This window comes from Brachionichthys hirsutus, chromosome 6 (assembly GCF_040956055.1).
Source record: "Brachionichthys hirsutus isolate HB-005 chromosome 6, CSIRO-AGI_Bhir_v1, whole genome shotgun sequence".
In the NCBI taxonomy this organism is placed as follows: Eukaryota; Metazoa; Chordata; class Actinopteri; order Lophiiformes; family Brachionichthyidae; genus Brachionichthys; species Brachionichthys hirsutus.
The window spans coordinates 9,182,819-9,201,837 of record NC_090902.1 but is presented as its reverse complement, the minus strand read 5'-3'; positions in this window follow the sequence as shown (position 1 = coordinate 9,201,837).

Here is a 19,019-nt window from a genome sequence, read left to right as displayed (position 1 = left end):
CAAGTATTACCATTTGCGAGGACTCGGGCTGATCTCATCATCTGGTCGCCTTTGGGCTGACAGCATTGAGCAAGACAGCTCAAGTCTTAACTGTTCTCACGTGTCTTCGATTCTGTAATGCTTTGAATTCTCCACCAAAATCATTTGTTTTAACGAGACAGAAAACAGAAACCAGGTTTTCCATTTAAAATCAGCTCCAATAGTGTGTGTCTGTGTGCGTGTGCATTCACGCTTATCGCTGAGACTGCTCACGTGTCTGCTAACAGAGCTACCCATTTGTGCTTATCTAACATTGAAAAGTATTTGCGAGGCTGAGATAAAGCATGCCGTTTGCCATCATTTGCATGCGCTCGTCTGTGATTGGTGGAATCTCTAGGTTTTATCGAGTCTGTTTTCATAATGTGCTTTTATGCGCCTCTGCAGCGCTACCAGCACGCGTCAGCTGCATCTCGGCACACGTACCGCAGACCTTGCTACTCAAAGGCTGATTGGATTCTGAAAGCGTGTCCAGAGGCGGCGTTTCTAGCCCCACTATTCGGGATGTCTTAATGAGTCGCATCATGAGAGGGTTGAATGCATTTTTCACTCGTGCAAAGACTGCGCCACAAGTTGTATTCATTGGTTCTATCCCACAACCTTTGGATTATTCTGCTCTCTCTAATGACTAAGCAAAAGTTGACAGGGAAGATGAAATAGCAGCAGCGAGAGTACAATGGGCAACCAATGGCAGAAATGATTCCAGGGCTTTAATGCATTTTTTTGGGGTCATATTTCATATATTGAGAATCATGCCAGAACTTGAGATGTAAATGTATATATTCACTCCCATTAAAGACCCCCCCCAATCAAGCCACACATCCATTTGATTGACTTCCAACATCCACTCCATCAAACACCAGCCTAACCAGTGCCAGGTTGACTGGGATCTAGATAGATGTTGCAGAATGGCCTTAAAAAAAAACTCTAAATCACCCACCATTCACTCAGAAAGATGCTTTATAATAGAAAATATTGATATTTTCACCACATACTAAATGAGCTGCCTCTAGAATTAATCACGACATTGAAGAGAGTGCTCTCTCCCTCCTTGTCTGTCTGCCGGCGTGCCTCGGTGCGCTACCTTTCTATCCATTTCCTCCTGTCCACTTTGCACAGTTATCGGAGAAGCCTGGCTATCTTGGTAATGGCTTTCCATCTGTTGATTCTCTTTGGGTATACGGCCCTACATTCTGTGATGTATGCTCCATGCAACGGCACTGGACAAGCTCATCCCTGTCAGACAGAGGCACCTCTGAGTAAGCATGTCCAACCGGGGCCAATCTCTCAAATGCACTTTGGGCTGCTGCTACCCCCGACGCCGAGTATCCACAAAAGGATAAGAGCACTATAACCATCTTAGAGTCATGTAATGAAACGTAGTGGAGGGGCGAGAGGAGAAATAGTTTTCTGCCACATGTTGCAAACGGATCTTTTTCCTTTTTTGATGAAGATGAAGAAAAGTCTCAAGGTGTCAGCAGCGGCATCACATTTGAATCATTGGATTACAAATGAGTGAATTCCCTCAAAGAATGTTTGTGTAATTATGCAGCAGTGGATTCTCTGTCCCCGGGCGTTTACCCCAACTTCCACCTTGCTTTGCTTGGTGCCACAATCACACCCATGGGCTCTCCTCCTTATCTCCAGACTGCTCTATGGTATTTGTACTGCTCCAACATACTGAAATTCAGCCTTTAGAATTTAAATGAGGAGCTGGCCAAATGTGGCTGGTGTCACCTCGTACACATGAATTACAAATGAAGTGCTGAGGAAAAGCCAACCCAGATGTTTACTGCCCACAACAGCAGGAGCCCAGGATATGACACTCACATGATTCTTTTTCTTTACAAAGTGCGATTCACGTTAACTCTCTCTCCATTGCTCTCATGTTTTTCGCTCTTCTTCTACATCACTGTGGTCCATTTTTCATTTCCACTGACATTCCCCCAGACATCTGATGGATATCGGTCCATGTCCTCCAGGAGACATATTCTATTGTCATGCTGCCACGGCGTTCATCCACAGACCCATCTCCCCTTTAATTAATGACCATGCAGCCCAGCCGGCAACCATATACAAGACACACACACACAGCAAAGCCTTCCGTAAATAATCAAACCAAAAGATGAGCACAGAATGAATCAAAGTCATTTTTGTCTCAAACAACACATAGCGGATTCCATCAAAACTGCACGTGGAAATCCAACAGAGCAGCCCCAGCTGTGATGCCTCTTACCTGCGTGCCTCTGAGTCTGTGGTCCTACTCTCTGTGGCCGTGCCTGATGAAGACCCTTGGTCTAAACTGCCATGCCTTCCTATATAGGCATGCATCTGTGGGGCAGCTCAGAGGTCCGTCTTGTCTCTGACAGCCTGGAGAAGAGGGACCAGGGATCAGCGAGTCCTCCCGACCAGCAGCCCCCCGTCTAGTGCGTCTCCCTGTGCCTTCCACTCTCCCTGGTCATTCCTGTCAGTACCTGCGCAATCTCAGAGCCGGGGAGCGAGTGTTCAGGGGGGGCGATGGGAGGTGCTAAAAGTCTGAAGCAGACATGGAACGGCGAGTAGAGCACCTCCTCCTACTACATGCCTGTTCGTGTGTGTAGATGAGTACGAGTGCGGTTGGCAGTTTTTGTTCCACTCTGTTGCGTGTGATAACAGCCTCTTCTCTCACTGTTAATGCTGCCGGCGCTTCCAAGATGCTGAGGCAGTATCAGGGATGGAGGGAGAGAAAGAGAGAGAGGGGGGGGGTGTGATGAGAGGGGATGGAATGGGACGCTAGGATAGGTTGTTCTCCCTCCTATTGGTATCAGTTTAATTAAGGATGCATAGCAGCGGTTGAGTCCATGAGTCATCCACATCTCTGTATGAATGTATGTGAACCTTTTTGTGTTTTGCACATGTTCCATATTTAATAGACAGAAATGCATTCTATTTTCCCCTCTGTCAGCAAATGAGCACGTTTTTAAATTGCCATATGAGAATTTAACACCCTGCTATGTGGATCACGCACACACTCTTTTTAAATGCGTCACAGCCAAACATACACAGACGGGAACGACAAATAGCAGCAGAAAATCTCTTCAGGCTATCAGTATATCACCATCCCAGAGAACTTTAACGGGCTACCTGGCTCGACAAATGCCCAGGGGAATGATATATCACACCTCAACACTGCAGAGGCGAGGAGGGGTAAATATAAAAAACCCCCACAGTGATGCACTGCTCTAAACAGACCCCAAAAGGCAATTGGGCCATTTGATTAGCGAGAGAAACAGAAAGCTAAAGAAGACATGAATGACATTATGTTCACTGAGTCGAGCATCTGCTGTGCTTTGACCGATAGGATGCGTTATGTATGTGTATATTATTTGCACATTTTTGATTAATCATCATTGATCAGTCTGTTAGCGATTGATAAGGAATATGTATGTGTGGCAGGTTGAGGATCAGGCAGCCTTGGTTTACTCGTTTCTATCCAAATAAAGCAGAAAACTCCCACAGCACCCCGATGTAAAACTGAAAAATCAGGTTCCTTTATTCCACAGTCTGTTCAACAATTTTACTGGATCATTCACAGTTAAGTCCTCCTACTTATTGATCTACGATATGGTCAAGAAACCGTGTGGCTCAGTTCCTCCAAGATCCCAAACATTCTGCCCTACCTTCATACTAATGAGCAATTAAGAACTCTCTCTCTTAAAGTGACAGTAACACGCCTGACTCCTGAAACAGCAACGTAAATCAAATTACCATAACTGATTAAACACTTTTATGATTAAACTTAAATAATAAATGTCCAAAATAAAGAAACTTTCAACCCAAAATGATCGTTTTCTATTCTTTAACATATATTAATGTAACGTGATGTTAAAGTATTGCTGCATACATGTGTGACTTATCTATGCTGCAATATGAGCACGCCAAGCAACATATTCATATTTTATTCTTGTATTAATTCATTAGGTAATTCTTTCATTATCTTTGTTTAGTTCTGTCTTCTTTTCAGCAGAATCCCTTCATCCTTTTTCTTATATTCCTGGCTTTGAATGAAGAAAGCCTCCCATTTATTTTGAATCCAGGATTCGTGTAGAAACCGCAAATAACAAGTATGTGCGGCTGTCAATCTGGCTGACAAAGCTATGGACAGCAACTGTGCAAACTCAAATGTCTGCGCAGCCTTAGAAAGGCCCTCCCTGCAGACAGCCATGCAAGCAGCATTATGTGAAAGAACAATCAAAAGACTCTCTGCTCCACTTTCTCAATAATCAGCAGGAACACTGATATCTCCCAGATAGGAACGCATGACCAATCACACAACAAAAAATTATCTTTTTTTCTGGTCTATCAAATCAAAATTATGTAAATTACAAAACATTAAAGGACATTATGCATGAGGTCACTGATAACCAACATTTTGCAGTCATGGGAATGTGCCCATTGAAATTCACACAGCAGTTCAGGTAATCCAGGTGTGATCCTTTAGGTTCAGCACTGACCTGGGTTATGCTTTTGAAAACAGTTCCTGAGACTTGGCTGTGTTCATGCAGCAGTGTATTCTGCTGCTGAATTAATAACTGAATGAATGGATTTAATTCCGGTTCTTTAGGAAATTACTCAATATTAATGTATATACTGTACACTGTATATCCATACATATATATATATACACGTAGATTATACACATACATGTACCTATATACACACACACATACATATTGTCTTTGAATCTTATAAACAATATTTCCCAATTACAATCTTCTTGTACATTTGTTGCCATACATTTACAGAACTACTTGCTTTAATTTTAAATTAAATGAAAACTCATTCCACACAAACAGATTGTATTTTAATCTTCTAAAAAATATTTCCCGATAACAATAAATATTTCCTGATCACAGTTGGTACTGCATTGAATCTATTCAGAGGGCACATATATGGTAATGCCCAATTGCTTATACAGGGTGTCTATAAAGTCTTGTTTCAACTTAAAACAATCATTGGAAAAGCAAATAAAACAGCCACAGGAGTTAACTTCTCCTGTCATCTCAGATCCTTCTCCTGCAATCAGTTCATTCCAGGCACCTGTGCTCCTGTCATCACCTGCAACTCATCTCCCATCAGCCTGTACTCTATTTAGTCTCTGTTCATGCCAGACCTGATTCCAGATTGTTAATGATTCCTACCTTCCAGCGGTCCGAATTGTCTTCACATGTTTTGACCCTGCCTGATTCCTGGGTTGTGTCTGTTTGACTGCCCCGATCCTGAATTCTCTGATACTTTGGATTGACTACCTGGTAACAAACAATAAAGTCGGTTTCTAGATTTCCCTTCGACTGTAGGAGTTGTTACAAAATATGTGGATATTGAGGGTTTTTTTTGCCTCATTTAATACACCTTGTAGTTTAATACACACATTCCAAGGAATATTTAATAACGCCTACCCGTATATAAAAGGGTTCATTTATTGTAACTTTCAGATTCCTTACTGACTACCATGCCAACTTATGAGGAAAAATGTCCATTATTTATCCCCGAGATTATGAACCATTTGCAGTTGGAAATACAAGGAAATTATTTTTGAAAAGATAATCAATCTAACTTTCATAGTCTGCCCATATTTGTTAAGTCATTATGAACCATTTTCAACCAGTAACCTCATGATTGAATTCAAGTAAAACTAAATTTATAGTCTTTGGAAACCACAGAATACCTGTAAACACACAAAAATGAATAATGATCGGTGGTGTGGGTAGCAAGAGTTTATGAAATAGAATTTCTGGGTGTCACACTGGACTGCAGATTCTGCTGGAACCCTCAAACTGGCAAAGAGTAACTGTTATGGGAAAAGCCAAAACATTCTTGAAAATAAATCATTATTCAATATTTATTCTCTATAGATCACGGGTATTACCATATCCATGTGACTGACTGTGTGGACTTGTAGCCATTATAGAGACTACAATAGAAAGCAATCAGAATAGTTCACAGTGTAGGGGTTTAAAGTCACAAACATTAAAATTCTGAAATCTGGTTATACATTTAAATCTGCACAATTTGTGTTTAAAGCAAGGAACAAGTTACTGCCAGGCAGTATTCCAAAAATGTTTAGAGACAGAGGGGGGGATTATAATTAAAAAAAATACTTAATTTAAAATTAAGTGTTCATATATCATATCAATGTATGGGATGGATCCGGGGAATGTATTAAAACAGTTTAAAAAAAGACAAAACACATATTTTGTGTCTATTATGTTTGCAATTTTGATAACAGGACTTTTTTTTAAATTCCTTAATAGCAATTAAAACAATCTGACACTGTTCAACAATAGACTCCGTGGTTTGAAGCAAAGAGCAGTGCAGCCACAAATGTTTTTTTGGCATTTTGTTTGACAAATTTCTGTGGAGCAGGAAGATTTATGGTGCAGGACAGGATACAGAACTGTTTTGGAGCTTGAGGCTGAGCCTGAGACTTGAAACAGAGTGTGAGGGCTGAGCGAGTGGCTCGGCTGGCAGACTGAGTGGAGGCTGGCAAGGTTTACCGCGGAGCTGAGACACAGGCGAAAAAGCTGGAAAATAAAGGGTTGGACTTTGCTAGGAAATGTGTACTAGGCCCCCAAGATATAGCAACTACAAGCACAGAAAAACAATCTGGCAAAGCGTGGGAGTTGAAGCTGGGATTAAGTCGAGCAGAGACTGATTGAAATGTGCAACAGGTGTGGTGGCTGCATGCACAGGTGAAAGCCAGCAGACTATCAGAGCGGGCCGGAGTGAAGAGCATTATTTAAACAGGATGCAGACTTCAAAAAGTGAAATAATTCTATGAATTGAGTCAAAATTGACTGATGCAAAAGGTAAAGTGTTGTTGGCATCTTTCAAATTCATCATTCCGGATCTGTTTACAGTCTGATTTAGATTTAGATAAATGCTGACTGAGAAGTTACCTCAAGCCAACACACTTATCAACAACCACAACAATTCCTAACTATTAAAAATAGAGAAAGAGATGCCACTGACAGATCAGGTGATGAGTGGGTAGTAGTCCTTATCATGACTCGGCTTCTGTCTGGCTTGTCTCAAAAGAGTTTAACTTCTAATCAGCCTTGAGCACCATGGCAGTGCGGAAGACTGATTCCACCAGCTCCATCACGGACATGACAAATTCAGCTGAAGGTCCAGAGCTCTGAGACACCAAGACACACGAAGGCACAAAGACATCAGCTAATCCACACCCCTCTGAAGTCCTCTGGTAGCCGACTGCATAGGCAAATGGTTTTTTGTTGACGTAAACCAACAAGCTAAAATGAGACCGCCGATTAGCAGCATTGTAACAACACAACACAGTGAAAAGGAAAGGCCACCATTATAAATACACGAAGCCAATCAGTGCTTTTAAAAACGCATGCTCTACGAGAATACAAATCAATTTACAGGACTCTCCAGCCCTGCCTGCTGCCATTCCACCTTTCACTTTGAGCAGTGGCAGATAAGTAGATTCACAGATGAAGATGAACTGAAGCCCTCCTCGCGCCGAACGTAAAGCTTCGGCATTAAGTAAAGGAAAGCTGCACCGATCACCTGGCTTATCCGAGACAAAGCAGGAAAAGAAGGCAGACATTGTGCACGCCCTCGCACAAAGCTTGCTGAGAAAAACTGTTCAACCCGATGACACTCTCTGAATGTGAGCTTCTTTCTACTCAAGTGAAAGAGTGTTTTGCTGAAATTACTAGGGACTGGCGCTATGACTAAGTGTACTTTTGACTGCTGGCTTTTTTCAGCTTGACTCAGAGAAAATGGCTCCAACAGCTTGGACTTCTGCTGTTATTTATTTTTTTAAATCCCCTGTGTGTCGTCGAGATGCTGAGGGTACCATTTAGTGTCTGTGTGATGGACAGCAGGCCTTAAATTTCTTCACAAAGTAAACCCATCCACGTCAGCATGAGCCATTAAATGCAGCCGAACTGTGGGGCATCGTTTCTAAGCAGGGTGCGGGTCGAGTTGAAGGGAGAGCCACACACATTACTTACATCCGGGATAATGGGATTGATGCATTGTGTGAAACCAAATATTAATAGTTTTGGGTTGCTAATGACAGCCAGTCTGGAAACTGGACAGTTTGATGGAGGGTCCATGGAGTTGGAGACAAATCGGTATGTAATATGAACTTTATTGGCCTTAAGCCAACAGTTTGGAGAGATAATTATCCATAATTTTTAGGAATAATTTGATGTTTTCCTCTGCAAAATAACAGGGAGGAAAGATTGTGGTTGAATGAGAAGCAAAGGGAAAGGATAAAGGCGCCTGACAACCTGAGGACAGATGGGCTTCCCTGTCAAAGAATAATCCCTGCAGCCCTCTCGCTGGTTTCAATTTCTTGTAACTGTTGGAAGAGCTTGAGGAGGGACAAACTGACTGATTGCCCACTTTACAAAACATGATTTTCAAAAAAGAAGCTACCTTTTAAACTCGGAACCAAGCAATCTCAGTGAGACCATTCTTCCGAGTCTCGAGAATGAGAAACGTAAATGTATGTCTGGTCCGGTGGCAACGATTCAGAACCACATTAAACAGCAGTTAAAGAATATTCACTAATGTTTTACTATAATGATTTATTTCAGTTACCACTACTCTCCTTACGCTCTGTGGACTCTATTGATGCTTTTAAGAGTAATCTTAAAACCCGCTTGTTCCTCCAAGCATTTTAACTACAGCAGATTTAGGGGTGGTTTTATGTCATTCTTGTTATTTTAACTTATACCTTCAGTGATTGTAATGTTACCTGTGTTTTACTTGCATTTTACTGTTCTTTTGTGAAGCACTTTGTGACTTCTCCTGTCTGTGAAAGGTGCTATATAAATAAACTTTACTTATTTACTACTTTCTTCCCACTAACTTCTGTTCTTTGTTCACTCTTTATTTGGTGACCACCACTGCAGTGTTGTCCTGTCCTTTCAAAATGACACAATCCAATATTATCAGACAAAAATCTTTTTTCCTATCCCCCTTTGCCCAGGCTTACCAAAAGCTTCACTGCTATAGGAATCGGTTTAAAAATAGCCGTTGGCACTGAGACAAATCAAAGACTAGTGGAATAGACACAAAGACACAGAGCAGACATGTTAGTACAGAGCCTTGGGCCCCGGGTCCCAGATCAATTTGTGCATCCAGTCCTTTTGTGGCAACTGGAGGTCTGGCCATTACTGATTTCAGTTGACACGCTCACAGCAATCAGATTCCCTCTGCACAATGCTGACTGACAAACGATGGTTAAACTGGAGGCAAACTGGCTTCAGAAACCAAAAAGAAAAAATACCAATATAAGCGCCTATAGAGTAATTGTAGTAGTAGCTATAGCGGACTACGTGTCCCATAATGCTTTGCATCTACGGGTCGCAGGGGACTTCCGGGTCATCTGATAAAGTCGTTACCAACGAGAGTCCACCGTGTCCCGTGTCCTCATTATACATGGTGTCAGAAGTTGCGAACTGTAAGTCTCCACGGCATTATACGATGCAATACAGTGTGGTTAACTAGCGGAAGAAGTTTTCGTGTAGTTTAGAACGGAAATGAAAAAGTGAAAAAGACGAAGTCAGATCGTTCCGGTGTTAGCGGCTAACTAGCTAGCATGCTAGACGGCGCATCCAGCAGCAGTGTCCGAAGGTGAAAGAGAAACCAGGAATTTGGCGAAAGGATGGCGACCACAGTACAGCTAACTCCCCCAGAGACATTTGACTTTTCATGCCCAGCAGACTGGCCAAAGTGGATCAGAAGGTTTGAACGGTTTCGAATGGCGACAGCTTTGGACAGTAAAGCAGAGGAATATCAGGTGAATTCACTCTTGTATGCAATGGGAGATGCTGCTGATGATGTTTTATCAGTTTTGCCATTAACTGCTGAAGACAAGAAGAAATATGAAGCAGTCAAAGCAGCATTTGAACAGCATTATGTGGGAAAACATAACGTCATTTTTGAAAGAGCACAATTTAATTCAAGACGTCAACAGGACGGTGAGAATGCAGAATCATTCATCACAGCTGTGCATAAACTTGCAGAACACTGTGGATTTGGAGTGCTTAAAGAGGAACTGATTCGGGACAGAATTGTAGTTGGAATTAGGGACAAAAGACTGTCAGAACAGCTACAAATGGACTCAGAGTTAACCCTTTCTAGAGCCATACAGAAAGTCAGACAGAGTGAAACTGTGAAGAAGCAACAAACTATACTACATAGCAGCTCTGCAGAAGAAAAGACACTGAACATGGACTCAATCAAAGAAAGTATGAAGAAAGGAAAATTTCAGACATGGCAACAGTCAAAGAAGGGACAAAAGCTTGTTAAGCAGGTCGAAATGGAGTGTGGCCGCTGTGGTCGAAAGAATAAACACGCATGGAAAGATTGTCCAGCCAGAGACGTACAGTGCAGAAAATGTCAGAAAAAAGGGCATTTTGCTGTAGTTTGTCGCAGTAGTGACGCAGCAGGTGTAAGAGAAGTCACAGAAAACCATATTGACACAGGAAGTGAGGGTTGTGTGTTCTTGGGAGAAATCGGCACAGAGAGGTCAGAGCCCTGGGTTGAAAAGGTCAAGCTAAATGGGGAAAATGTCCAGTTTAAACTTGACACAGGGGCGGATGTTACATCTATTCCAGAGGGATTGTACAAATCTGTCAGAGACGGTAGGCTGCAGGCACCGAAGAAGAGACTTTTAGGGCCAGGCAGTTACCCTCTCAAGGTGAAAGGCTGTTTTGAGGCACAGTTGGCAGTGAAAGGACGCTGTACATCACAAAATGTCTACGTGGTGTCAGATTTGGTTCAGCCACTGTTAAGCAGACCAGCTTGTGAGGCACTGGGGTTAGTGTATAGAGTGGACACAGTTAGAGAATCTGTTACAGATTACAGAGCAGTGTATCCAGACGTGTTTCGAGGCTTAGGCAAGCTGAAAGAACCATATCACATAGAGTTAGAACAGGGAGCCATACCTGTAGCTCTTTCTGCCCCACGGCGCCTCCCACTCCCTCTCAGAGATGCAGTGAAGGTAGAGTTGAAAAGAATGGAAGACATGGGAGTTATTTCAAAAGTCACTGAGCCTACAGAGTGGTGTTCAGGCATTGTTGTTATTCCCAGACCAGCCAAGAAGCCTCCCAGGATATGTGTCGACCTCACACCTCTGAACACAGCAGTGAAAAGAGAACGACATATTCTCCCAGCAGTGGATCAAACACTCGCTATGATGAAAGATGCTAAAGTGTTCACAAAATTGGACGCTCGTTCTGGATTTTGGCAAATCCCCATCACACCAGAGTCGCGGCCCCTCACAACCTTCATCACGCCTTTTGGAAGGTATCAATTCAATCGCCTTCCTTTTGGCATAGCATCAGCGCCAGAGCACTTCCAAAGGAGAATGTCGCAGATGCTGGAGGATTTTGATGGAGTAATCTGTCATGCTGATGATGTGCTTGTGTACGGCAGAGACAGACAGGAGCACGATCAGAGACTGCATCGTGTGCTTCAAAAGTTCCAAAAAGAGGGCCTCACTCTTAATGAAAAGTGTGAGTTTGCTAGGAAGGAGCTCATTTTTGTTGGACACAAAGTTTCAGCAAAAGGCATTGAAGCTGACCCAAACAAGGTAAAGGCCATTCAGCAGATGCCACAGCCCAAGTGTGTGGAAGATGTGCGGCGTCTCATGGGCATGGCTAACTATCTTGCCAAATTCACGCCACAGCTAGCCACAATAACCACACCGCTTAAGGAGCTGCAAAAGGAGAGAAACGAGTGGATATGGGCGGAGCCACAGGAAACAGCGTTCCAGAAACTAAAAGAAATACTAAGCTCTTCTGAAGTGCTCTCTCAGTACTCTAACTCTGCAGACACAAGAGTTGCTGCAGATGCATCGCCATATGGTATCGGAGCCGTACTCACACAGAAGCAGTCGGACGGCGTGTGGCGGCCAGTAACCTACATTTCCAGAGGATTAACTGACACTGAGAGGCGCTATGCTCAAATAGAAAAGGAGGCACTCGCGGTGACGTGGGCGTGTGAGAGGCTCTCATCATATCTCATGGGCCTACAGTTCATTCTGATCACAGACCACAAACCACTGGTCCCTCTTCTGAGCACGAGAGGCTTGGATGACCTTCCTCCACGCATCCTAAGGTTCAGACTTAGGCTGCTACGGTTCTCATTTAACATTATCCATGTTCCAGGAAAAAACCTCGTCACAGCCGATGCCCTGTCACGCGCTCCGGTTGGGGGGCCGCCCTCTGCAGGTGATCTTCAGCTGGAGAAAGAGGTAGAGGTTTTTGTGGACACTGTTGTTGCTTGTCTTCCTGCCACAGAAAAAAGGCTGGAGCAGATCAAATCAGCACAAGAAAGAGATAAGATGTGTAGAGAAGTGAAGAACTACTGTCTTACTGGTTGGCCAGAGAAATGCAAGCTAGAGACGGACGTCAAAGCATGCTGGCAACACAGAATGGACTTCAATGTGGGTCACGGATTTCTCATGAGAGGAGAAAGACTGGTGATCCCCCCACCTCTGAGAGCAGAAATTTTGCAACGTTTGCATGAAGGCCATCAAGGGATTTCCAAATGTAGGGCCAGAGCTAAGGACTCAGTCTGGTGGCCTGGCATCTCTGCGCAGATAGGCCAAATGGTAGCCGATTGTGACATATGTCAGAAATACAGACTACAAAGTCGCGAACCATTGCTATCTACTCCACTTCCAGACCGCCCGTGGCAGAAAGTTGGAATGGATCTGTTCGAGTGGTCAAAGAAACAATATATTTTGGTGACTGACTTTTTCTCTAGATATATTGAAGTGGCGCAGCTCAAACACACGTCAGCAGAGGTCACCATCGAGGCTGTCAAAGAAGCCTTTGCTAGACATGGAACTCCAGAGACTGTGGTATCCGATAATGGGCCCCAGTTTGCATCAGAACTTTTCAAACAGTTTGCAACGGAGTACCAGTTCACGCATGTCACGAGCAGCCCCAGATACCCCCAGGCTAACGGGGAGGCAGAACGTGCTGTTCGCACCATCAAGGACCTGTGGAAGAAGGACAATGACTTCACCAGAGCGCTACTGGCGTACAGAGCCACCCCATTGGAACACGGGTTCTCGCCAGCACAGTTGCTTATGGGAAGGAACCTCCGCACCACCCTACCCCAACTCACGGCTAAACTGAATCCTAAGTGGCCGGATCTGCAGACCTTTCGAAGGAAGGAGGAGGGGGGGAGGTGTAATCAGGCAAAACATTACAACCGGAGACACAAGACAAGATCACTTCCAAAACTAACACCTGGACAGAAGGTTTGGATTACAACAGAAGGAACTACTGGAGAAGTAGTTAGGCCTGCCAACACTCCCAGATCTTATGTGGTAGAGACTGATCGGGGTTTTCTAAGGAGAAACAGGAGTCACCTCAGACCGACTGGGACTGTTACTAAATCCGGTCGTGTTGTCAGACCTCCAGAGAGAATGGATTTGTGAAGGATGTTATGTGTCCATTTAAAATGTTAAATAACATTGTTTAATATGCTGTTTGATCAAATGTTTATGTTGTAAACATCAAAGCAAAAGCAATGTTAAAATGTTCAGCACTTTAATGTTTATAAGTTGTCAGACTCGTCCTAGTTAAATGAAGAAGAATGTCTTTAGCTAAAAGGAGGAGGTGTAGTAGTAGCTATAGCGGACTACGTGTCCCATAATGCTTTGCATCTACGGGTCGCAGGGGACTTCCGGGTCATCTGATAAAGTCGTTACCAACGAGAGTCCACCGTGTCCCGTGTCCTCATTATACAGTAATGTGTGAGTGCAATCCGTGTCAGTTTGGGGATGTGCATTACTTTCTCATAAAAATTACTATGAACTGTTTTTGATTGTTGTAATATTTGGTTGTTCATCACTCAGTGTACTTTCTTATGCAACATAAAAAAATATATTTGAATATTGCAAATTAAGATTCTTATTAGACAGGAATTAAAATTATTTTTCTAATGACCTACATTAAACCCGTGATCATTTGCGAGTTGGCCATTTAAAGTGCAGCGGTCAGAAAAGTCTTATTCCAGGCACATAATTGACCTCAGCCATCTGCATGCATCCGTTGTTCCACCTGCTTTTTTATCTCTAATCTCAAGATCCTGACATTGTTATCTCTTCTCAGGATAAAATAAGGGTTTTCAAGGGCACAACTTCAGTCTAATTGCTGTTACCTTCATGAAAGACAATTGCAGCAGACAAGTGCCGCTGATGATCACCACAAATGAGATTTTACTTTACTGAAGCTTTACTAATGAGACTGCAGCCACAACCACGGTTAAACGGGACTGCCGCAACAAACAACTACTTATTGTTTAAAAATAAAGGGGACCACTGGCATTCCAGAATGGATAATGTTGGGATATTTCCCCCCCCAAATATATTCTATGTCCTGCTTCCAACATGGCTTGGTTCAACTGTTTCCGTGTCATAGCTCAAGAGCGGACTAAATTATGTACAAGTAATACATGCAATATGTAATGTAATGGTCGTATTACACTTTAGATGTGTCAAGAAAAGGGGAGGCTGAAAACACCAGATGCTATATGCATTTAGCGGGATTAACTTCAAGTTAGAACAACACCAGTGTTGTCAAGTTCTTGTTTGGACCTTATGCTTAACACGGTAGAGCATGGAGGAACACCCCAGTGGGTAACTCTAAGTGGTGTTGACAATATAAGATAAGTAATACAGATGTATACAATGAAAACCTGAACTCCTATTTGGGTGACCAATATAAAGAATTCTCAGAAGTGCACCAGAGACTCTAATAGGCTGTTAGATTATTTTGTTAGTGAGCACAGGGCATATTTTGTCTCATAAAACAGCAATTTTGTAAAACTAACATTATTTTCTGCACTCCATTGTAACTAATGATCTGATCAATGTTAATCTATTCTGTAAATAGAGATTATATGAAGGGCCAAGGGCAAACTCCTAAATAATCAGTACAGAGGCAAAGAGTGGGAGTAAAGAGTCATTGACTTGTCAGTGAAATTACGTTCTGATGCCTTCAGTATTTTTAGGCCCTGAATAAACATTTATTTTTAATGTTGTGTACACTTCAGTGACTTTCTGTGCCTGTGTCATCATTTCCACTATCATCTCTGTTCTATAGCAGATGATGATTGCCTTGCCTAGATGAATAAATTCTATCTTATTATGCTGTCAGTAGCAATGAAATTACTGTAATGCTTAAATGAATTTAGGACAAATCCAACAGGCTGTCCATCAGTTGATCTTCGATAAGCGTGTTTAGCGAGCATAGCGGCGCTGTGAGGGCGTGGGGATCTCCGTTAACCAAGACTTCCATCGGTTCTAATTAAAGCTGAACTATTGACTCATTCGCTCGTTTTGGAACGTGTTGCTACCAGTCAGTCTGAAGATATACGTAACTCGAAGCGTTTTCTGCTATTATAATACTGACTGTGAGTGTGTAAAGATCTTGTCAACACTTCTGGTGAAGGCTCTGTAATTGAGAAATATATATATTTACAGTCAACAACAACAAAAAAGATACATGTTAGAATTACTTCAACTACTATTATTGTTACTACTTGTACTATGAGTCTTTTAGTAGTACTACTCAACTGTAGGATGTACTGTTGCTAAGGATATAACTCAGCACTACTGAATAGCTTTGAAATAATTATATGTTTACTTTTATAGTCTGATACGGATGTTTAATAAATGTCTAGTGAGGGTAGCACATCCCCTTATTTAAAGTTTTATGCAAATCAGGGATTTAAATATGATGGTTCAGAAAATGCTCGTGTCAAAATTCCAGAACAATAAAGTCTCACCATGTATTTAGGAGAAATACCCAAAGGTGTGTTGGGACCGTCGAAGTCTTGGCTTGTAAAACAATGTAATGAAAATAATTTTGTATATGTGGTGTGTGTTTCTGCCAGTCCTTGTGTGTGTGTGTGTGTGTGTGTGTGTGTGCGTGCGCGTGCGTGCATGGATGTCTCATTCTCCTGTCATTAGCGGCAGCTCCATTTTTACCTTTCAAGGCTTTTATATTTCACAGTATGTTCTCTCCCTTCACACACTTATCCTGTTCCTTCTTCTCCACTCATTAGTTGAACAGACACCCTCAGTTTAGCACAACGTGTTGACCATTCCGTCTGTACGCTTGTGTATGTCTGTTTGTGTGTGTGTTATTCCCCCGTTCTTCATCCTAATAGTGAGTTGCATGGTTGTGTCTTTAATAGCAGCTCATTAGTGTGTCCATTTTTTCTTCAGCTGGTTGTGGACATATTAGCCGACAGTGTGCTCTCTCTCTCTCTCTCTCTAATGGAGCCGAACGAGGGAGCTGCTCCTGCTTGCTCTCCTATTAATTATCCTTCCCTAAGCCTCTCAAACTCCATACATGCAGCAACTTTGCGAGGACGTCTTTAACATTCACATCAGCTGCAATGCAACCCTCTGATCGTCAGAATATGCTGACTGCTGGATTTTTCTGAGACGGGGATCTTTTCAACTTGTTCTCTTTGTTGGCCCCACGAGGTGTACTAAATGGTTGTTGATTGTTTGCAAGAGTTTCTCTTAGTTTCAGGTTGTCTTTAGCTTTAGTAAAGGACAAAGAACTGTAACGGAAATGTTTTGGTAATATAGCCAGTTTTAATCAGCGTGTTGCTCAAATTCAAGTGAGAACATTTCAGTGCTTGACTGTGGCCCCTGTATTGGGTCCTAGTTCCTGTTGGGTGTGACATAGAGGTGTGACCCTAACCCATTAAACAAACCGTTATCATATTAATCACGTCCCTCTGATGGTCATCGACGTTTTCCAGAGAGGAATGCCATTTATGTTGATTTATTTTTAACCAGCGTGCTTGTTTTCACAATGCCCATTCAAAACAGGACTGTGTGGTGTGGACTTTGTTCCTGCTGGTTACAGTATTCTTTTTTTTTCTATACCTTGTCTGCATTTGTGTCAACAGTGACAATGTACATAACGTCAGTCACTGTTAGAGTTCTATGGCATTTTATTTTTATAGTGATTGTGACCGTCACCTGCCCTCTTGGCAGACTAGCCTCTGGTTACAGTATTCTTTTGTTAATGTTAGTTGCATTATCTCCAGCATCCAACAGAAAAGGTGACCTGCAGAGCTGCAGAGTAAAATAAAAATGGCTGCAGATATGAGTAAAGACATGCTGGACTGAGCAGAGCCCAGAGCTGTTCAACGGTTTATTCAAAGTTCACTGAAGCCCGACTCAGTCTGCAGAACCCTGAACTGGAGAATCAGCGTTTTTACTGAAGCAGTTAACTTATAGAGGTTTCACATCCTGATTTGAGTCTGCAGTTATAATAGCAAATTTATTTCTGGGGCGAAGAAAACAAAATAATTTCCAAACTTAAACAGTTTAAACAGTATACCGTTTCTTCACTTATAAATGGTCATTGAACTTTTAACAGTTTAATATAAAATGATATCCTCATACCATGTTTCATGTCTATGTGTGGCCCCGCGATGCGCTGGCGACGCATTCGGGGTGTACCCCGCCTCTTGCTCATAGCAGGCTGGGATAGACTCCAGCAACTCCCGTGACCCACAAAGTGGAAAAGCGGAATGAATGAATGAAATTTTAAAAGCTGGGGCTGTTGTGTAATGTGTATGTTCTTCACTCAGCTGGCGAAAGACACAAAGATCCATTTTTGCATTTTTTGCAATTGTGTGTATTCGAGTCTATATTATAAAATGTGTCTTGCCGTTATATGTTTATATCTTACCTTACGCAATATAATCTTATTCTAGCTCTCCTTCCTCCATTGTCTATAATCACTTATAGACTTATTACGGCTATTTTCACTGCTATTGCATTAAAAACAGCAGCCAATGTTTTTTTAACAACCCAAAGTGGCTCAGTGCTCCAGGTAACTCATAAATGGTTGACAGAGCTTTTTTTGGCCTGTGTTTCAGTCTTTAATATTTTATAAGCTGTTAACCCAATTCTTCTCTTGGTGTGATTCATTTTCTCACCACCAAAGCAATTTGGCTCTTAGGAGGTAGAAAAAAATATCCATAATAGGAAATAACTGTTTTGTTGAATTAAGGATGAGGGGTATTAGATTATTCCAGTTATGTGTAGTGGCAATATACGTCAGCACTGCAGAAAAGCAATATACTTGAGCCCCCAAAAAATTACTAATATCATATCCACTTGTCTCTGCTGGTGCCAGCTGACAGAGTCCTATGTACCGGTATGTGAATGGAACAGAAGAGAAATAAAATGAGTCAGCGCCTCATCTGAGAAAATAGCCATCAGCCTAACCATTTCTTACGGCCGCTGCCAAGTTAGATAAATATTTTCTGGCTGCCAAGAAGCAATCTTGTGCCAAACATTTAAATGGGGGCCTGTTTTAGAGTTCATTAGTTTTTAAAGAAACATGCAAAGCTATCCATTTCTAGCTGTTAAGGCATCAATGGCTTTGGTTAATGGCTTAGCAGCGGGTAAGTACAGGTACATGTTTAACATTTTTAAGTTAAAATACCAGTGCAAAATAGAGCTCAGCAGTCAGTCAGAGGGTAAAGAAATGTCGAATCCTGTCAGCAAAACAGCCATCAGCAATTACTCACTGTGTAACAGTGACGTGTTGAGATTCAAAATAAAAACATGCTCGTAAAATCCTCTCGTGTTTGTGAATTATGGCCGTGATGCACTGCAGAGCAATAACAGTATGTTCTATATAGAGCATTTTTGATGATATAGTAATCATGTTTGGGAAAACTAAAGATCAATCAGAGAATCAGCATCAAAGTAATGCTTCATTACTTCATTGCACATCGCTGTGCCATTGCTTCCTATTTCCTTAACACAGAAAGAGGAGAGCAGGCCGGACAGCAGCGCAAGTCTAATTTGGAGCAAAACAAACATGAAAACAAAAAGAATATGAAAAAACAAAAACAATGATTTATCGACTTGCAGATGTGGTTTGTCTGATTTGTGTGCA